The sequence below is a fragment of the Echinops telfairi genome, unplaced genomic scaffold (assembly GCF_000313985.2).
Source record: "Echinops telfairi isolate 266 unplaced genomic scaffold, ASM31398v2 ScPeMD7_1;HRSCAF=3_1, whole genome shotgun sequence".
Classification (NCBI taxonomy): Eukaryota; Metazoa; Chordata; class Mammalia; order Afrosoricida; family Tenrecidae; genus Echinops; species Echinops telfairi.
This window is the reverse complement of record NW_022103897.1, coordinates 5,325,649-5,331,799: the sequence shown is the minus strand read 5'-3', so window position 1 is coordinate 5,331,799 and position 6,151 is coordinate 5,325,649. Positions and strand designations below refer to the sequence as shown.

Sequence of the window (6,151 nt, the reverse complement as noted above, 5' to 3'; positions counted from 1 at the left end):
TGCTTAGCCTTGGCTCCTTCTTACCCATATAAAGTTAGTGATTCGATTTTCCTTCTCTTTAAAGAAAGCTGTTGATGCCTGGATAAAAATTGCACTATGTTTATATATCACTTTGGCTAGTGTCAATTTATCCCTTTAATTGAAATGGGTCCTGTTACTTGGAGAGATGCCCTGGATGAAAGTTTTGTCAAGTTCCTTTTTAAAAATGATAGAATCAAATTCTGGGTGGTTTCAAGACAAAAATAATCTGTAAATGGTTATTAAGATTTGACAGAGGAGCAGAAAAGGCTGGAGATCCAAACTCAGTAAATGGAAAAGCATTGGACAAACTAGACATTTCCCAGGGCCTGAGTCAAAATCATGACAGAGCATGGTAAAGACATTACTGCCACCACCATTGAATCCTGAACGCTGAGGTCACCTACCATACCAGTGTTATCCCTCAGATACTGCCCCAAACTGGCTGCTGCCACCGTGTTGCCGTTAGCTGCCATTTACACATGTGCAATGTAACAAATGTTTCTCAGTCCTGCAGTGTCCCCATGATGGATCTCTGTAGGATTTTCATGAGCTGATTTGCAGAAATAGATCACTTGACCTTTCTTCCTAGGCTGTCCGATTCCAGAAGCTTGACTAAAGCCTGTCTAGTTTCATAGCAACATGCAAGTCTCCACTGACAGTGGTCGGTGGCTGGACAAGAATAACTTTGGCTGGAAAGTCCACTCAAATCTCCCACGTAAAAGGTGGGAATGCTCCCACTGAACCACCGCTTTCTATCTTGACCCCAGGCCGCTTCAACAGATATTCCCAAATGCAATCTCCATTGTGATGAATGTTTTGTATAAATAACCCTGCCTCCAAGTCTGGAGGGGACCCAATCTGATTTTATAGCTCAGGCCACATACCAATGCCCTCATTGCAAGGGAGTCTAGAAAAACACCAGACAATTTCACCTTCTACAACCAGAAAAATCCAAACCAAACCCACTGGCATCAAGTAGTGACCCCATAGAGGGTTTCAGAGGCTGTAAATCTTTTATGAGAGCAGACAGTCTCATCATTCTCCCATGGGAGCCCTGGTGAGTTTGAACCTGTGCTCTTGAGGTGAACAGTCTTGCTTAACCAAAAGCACCACCAGGGCTTCTGAAACAGATGGTTAAAATTCAAGTATCCTCTAAAGATGTGTGGCAACTAATTATTGATAAAGCCTCACATGCTTTGTCTGCATTGAAGAAAATATTCATTTCCAATGTAATAAGCTTAGGCACACTGGGATATTTAAAATTTGATATAAAATCCAAGAAACACTGCAAGAGGTCACATTTTGGGACTCATAAATTTGACATCCCAGACTAATCAATTAGGAAATATTGGGAAACAGATTAATTTTTTTTTCAAAAAATACATTTGTTGCATTATTATTCAGTCTCAGAACCCGCCGGGGGCAGTTCTACCTGTCCTGTAGCATTGCTACAAGTCAGAAACAACTCAGTGGCAGTGAGATTTTGAGTTATCAAAAACAACTGTGTATGGGGGTAGGAAAGTATCAAATGTTCAGCAAAAGAGGAATATTTGCAAAACTATGATAAATGCACATACTAATACAATGAGCAGCCAATTAAAAATAACACCGTCCATTAATTCTAAAGAGTAAGTAGATGTAAAACAACATAGAAAACTCTCTCTTTAAAAGACCAATATGGATGTCACAAGAGACACTGAAACTTGCTTTTAAACATAAAAGTAGAAGAAATGATGATGTGTAAGAGCTCAATGGTAGCTTTTTATACAGAGCAGATCGAGAAGATAAAGCATTATAATGAAATGCACAAAGATCTGGAGTTAGTAAACCAAAAGGGAAGGACATGCTAGGCATTTCTCAAGTTAAAAAACAAACACTACAGAGAATATTCAGCCTTGAGTTTCAATACTGAAGGATCCTATGACCAAAATATTAAGCAATCTAAGAACCATCAGAAAAAAAGACAGAAAGTACACACAGTCACTAAACCATTTTAGAAGGTAACATAAAAGCAAGAGCTGATAACATTGAAGGTACAAATCTGAGCTGTGCTGAAGTCATGCAGAAAAATGGGGCTCCGATGAAATATCAATTGAAGTGTTGAAACAAACCTGCAATATTAGAAGCTCTCACTCCTTTGTGGCAAGAAATTTGAAAAACAGCTATCTGACCAACTAACTGGTAGAGATCCATTTTGTCCATTCCAAAGAAAGGTGGTCCAACAGATTGTGGCAGTTATTGAACAACATAATTAATATGGTACACAAGTAAACTTTTGCTGACAATAATTCGCACAGAGGTGTAGCAGTACATCCATGAAGAACTGCAAGAAAATCAGGTTGAATTCAGTAGCAGATGTGGAATGATAGATATCGTTGTCAATATCAGACAGATCTTGACTAAAAAGAAGATGATGTCTTAAGTTAATTTCTTTAGAGAAGAAAAAAATTAGTTAAACTTCTATAAATGTATAAATGCAGAAAGATTTATCTTGAGGAAATGACTAACATAGTTGTAGGTATTAGGCTGGAGGCTTCTTATGGTTCACATAGTTGTAGGGCCCAATGAACCCAACATTAGCAGGTCAGAGGGCAGATGGCTGGCTGCAGAGTTGGGTGAATCCAAGGTCAGCATAAAAGATGGTAGGTTGCTGACAACTTCCAGGATCGACAGATAAAACAGTAGGTCACTAGTGTGAGCCCACAAAACCAGAGTTCACATGATGAGCCAGATGCAGCTACCAGACCAAGCGAAGAGCAAGTGAATTTTTCTAGAACATCCTCATATATTAAAAGCAGACCACTCCTGAAGAAACACTCTTTGGATTGGTTGCTTATAGTACATCTCATCATGGATTACATTATATTAGATCTCCTCAAGGGAGATATCTACATCATAATTGCCAAACCATTGAGAATGGTGGCTCCATCAAGTTGACAAACAATCCTAACCATCACAGATGTTTGCTTGTGCTTTATTGACTCTGAAAAGGCATTCAATTTGGTGGATCATAATAAATTATGGCTAAAATTGCAATGAATGAGAATTCCAAAGCATTCAATTGTGCCCATGTCCAACCTATACATAGAGAGCTAGAGACAGTCATTCCAATAGAACAAGGGGACACTAAATGGTTTTAAAACAGGAAAGGTGTGTGATGGCATTCTTATACCATGCTTATCCAATCTGTATGGTGAGCAAAGGAAATTGAAATCTACTATGAAGAACATAGCATCAAAATTGCAGGAAGACTCATTGCAGTAGTTACACAATTTCATGTCAACTTGGTAAAAGAATGAAGGGGTGGAGTCTAGCCTGTCAATTAGGTCACAGCCTGATGATTCCCTCCCTGTGGGTGTGGTCTTCTCACGAGGATTCCGGGAACTTCCTCTCTTGATTCTGCCATCAGAGGAGGCTGCTCGCGCTCTCTCTTTCTCTCTCTCTCTCTCTCTCTCTCAACATTCCTGTTGACAAGCCACATGGAACCACACTGATAGCAGTCAGAGCCCTGGAGATTCTTCCACCACCACTGGAGCCACAAGACTTTTCACCTACTGGTCTGTGATCTTCCTGTATATGGCATCATTACATGTACTGCATGAGTCTAACAAGGAATTTATAGGCTAGTATCAGACACATGGGAGAATACTGGAATTATGGACTTGATCTGGACTGGGCTGGGATGTTTTTTCAATGTACAATTACTCTTTGATTTGAAGTTCTGTCTTACACACATATAAGTGTGTCTAGATTTGTTTCTCTAGTCAATCCAGTCTAGCACCCTCATTATCAACCTGTCCTATGCAGATGACAAAACCTTGGTTACTGAAAGGAAAAGGACTTGAGGAACATACTGATGAAGATAAAAAACTATAGCCTTCCATATGAATTACAACTCAATGTAAAGAAAACAAAAATCTTCACAACTGGACCAAAAATACAAGTTGTCAAGGCTTTTAATTTACTTGGATCCACAATCAACACCCAAGGAAATAACAGTCACAAAATCAAACAATATAGTGTATCGGGCAAACCTGCTGCAAAAGACCTCTTGAAAGTGTTAAAAAGCAAAGGTATCACTTTGAGGACTGAGATGCGCCTGAGCCAAGCCTTGGTATTTTCAATAACTTCATATGCAAGCGAAAAGTGGACAATACATAAGGAAGACCAGAGAAGAATCATGACTTTGGTAAAGAATATTGAAGAACAAACATATCTGTCTTGGAACAATGCAATCAGTAGCAAAAATTCTCCTTAGCAGTTAGGAAGGTGAGATGGGCTCATGTACTTTAAATGTGTTATCAGGAGGGACAAGATGGAAAAGGAAGGGTCAATAAAAAGAGAAGACGACAAAGGCAAAGGATTGACACAGTGGCTACAAAATTGTGCTCAATATAACTAAAATTATGGGGATGGTGCAGGATCAGGCAGGGTTTTGTTCTGTTGTATGCAGTCATTATGAGTCAAAACTGACACCACAGTACCTTAAACCAACAACAATCGGTCCTATCTGTCCACACAAAAAACAAAACTAGCTATTTCATAACACACAACGAAACAGGAAATGTCCCCTAAAGCTGATAAAAATATTACAGAGGAGAAGCTACAAGTCTGAAGCCTATTTGAAGAGCTTTAACCAAGCGTTTTTGTTACCTGCACCAGAAGGAATGAGTCCCTTGGTCAGAAATTTAGAAAGGACAAATTTGGTGTCTGTTTCATGAACATTTTCAGCAAAAGAAATCTGCTCTGTTCTCACAAGTTCTAATTTGAGATCCTCCATGAAAGAGGGTGCATATCAAGTGGCGTAATGAAAGTGCATGTGCTTTGTAAACTGTAAAGGGCTGCCGAAACATTAATGATTACTGTGTCAACACACTGTCCCTGCTGAACATCTATTGAGGTCACAGCATAAACACAAACATTTGGGGACAGCTTTCTATGTAACCCATTTAGAAAATTAATATCCCCCTCTTCTATGCTACACCACTCCTATGCCTTTTTGCAAGTTCTCTCTCTCTCTCTCTCTCTCTCTCTCTCTCATAAGTAAGAGTGACAGCACAACCACTGTGTATTGTTGTACTTTGCACATATTATTGCTTATTTCCAGTTCTCATAACCCTTCAAGGTAGAGATTTTTCAAAATGTATACACACACACACTACAGAGTCGAGGTTAAGGGACAGGCATGGGCACTTCTAGAAAGCTCTGGAAGATTTTATATTTCCATGTCTTCTAACAGAATAACTGGGCTAATTAATCTGGTCATGCTACTAATAAGTACAACCCCCAGAGTTAAATCCAGACCCTCCCCCTCTACAAAACCCATGCTTTCCATTACAATTTAATAATGTATTATGTAGATGTGAATTTATTTTCTTGTTAATTTCATGAACACCCATAATAAAGAATAGCCAAAGAGAACTGAGAATAGGTAGAGCACTAGATCTGTAAGATATTTTTGTTAAAAATGTTGAACATGAGTCTAATCAAACCCCTAGATTTAACTTGAAGACTGCAGGAAATTGAGGAAATTTTTTTTAAAAAGTAAAATGAAACCATAAGGCAAGACACAATTCTAGAATATTTACATTCTACAAGGCAATTTGTCTGAACACTTCAAAAAAGTCAATGTCATTATGCAGAAAAGGGGGGGGGCGTTCCTTTTAAAAAGAGATGGTTGCGCTCCCGTCAGCCACGGCTCCAAAGGGCACCTCCATGCAGCAGTCAGCCACCTCCTTCAGCCGAATCCTCTCACTTTTCTTCCGGAACACTTATATCCGGTAGGTCATCTCCATCTGGCTGTATTGGCGGACAGGGCACATGGATCAATATTCAGTCTGCACTTCTCCATGGTGTGATGAGGCTGGTAACCACTTATTTGGTAGCCTTTGCATACAAGAATGTAAAATTTGTTCTCAATCACAAAGTGGCACAGAGAGGGAGAACTCCGTTTCCAAAGAAGTGACTGGGAAATTTTCTGAGGAGAACAACAGGAAGATGTCTGGGTAGGAGAAAGATGAATGAATCCTGGGGAAAAAGAAAGAAGTTCCTGACTATGAAGCGACAACATTTTCTTTTTCTTTTTTATCGTTTTATTGGGGGCTCACAATCCATACATACATCAATTGTG

General features: G+C 39.3%; 1 pseudogene; it reads left to right on the top strand.

The window, feature by feature from the left end:
- Nucleotides 1-660: 660 nt before the first annotated feature.
- Nucleotides 661-6,151, top strand: part of LOC105979621 — a 6,233-nt pseudogene continuing 742 nt past the window's right edge.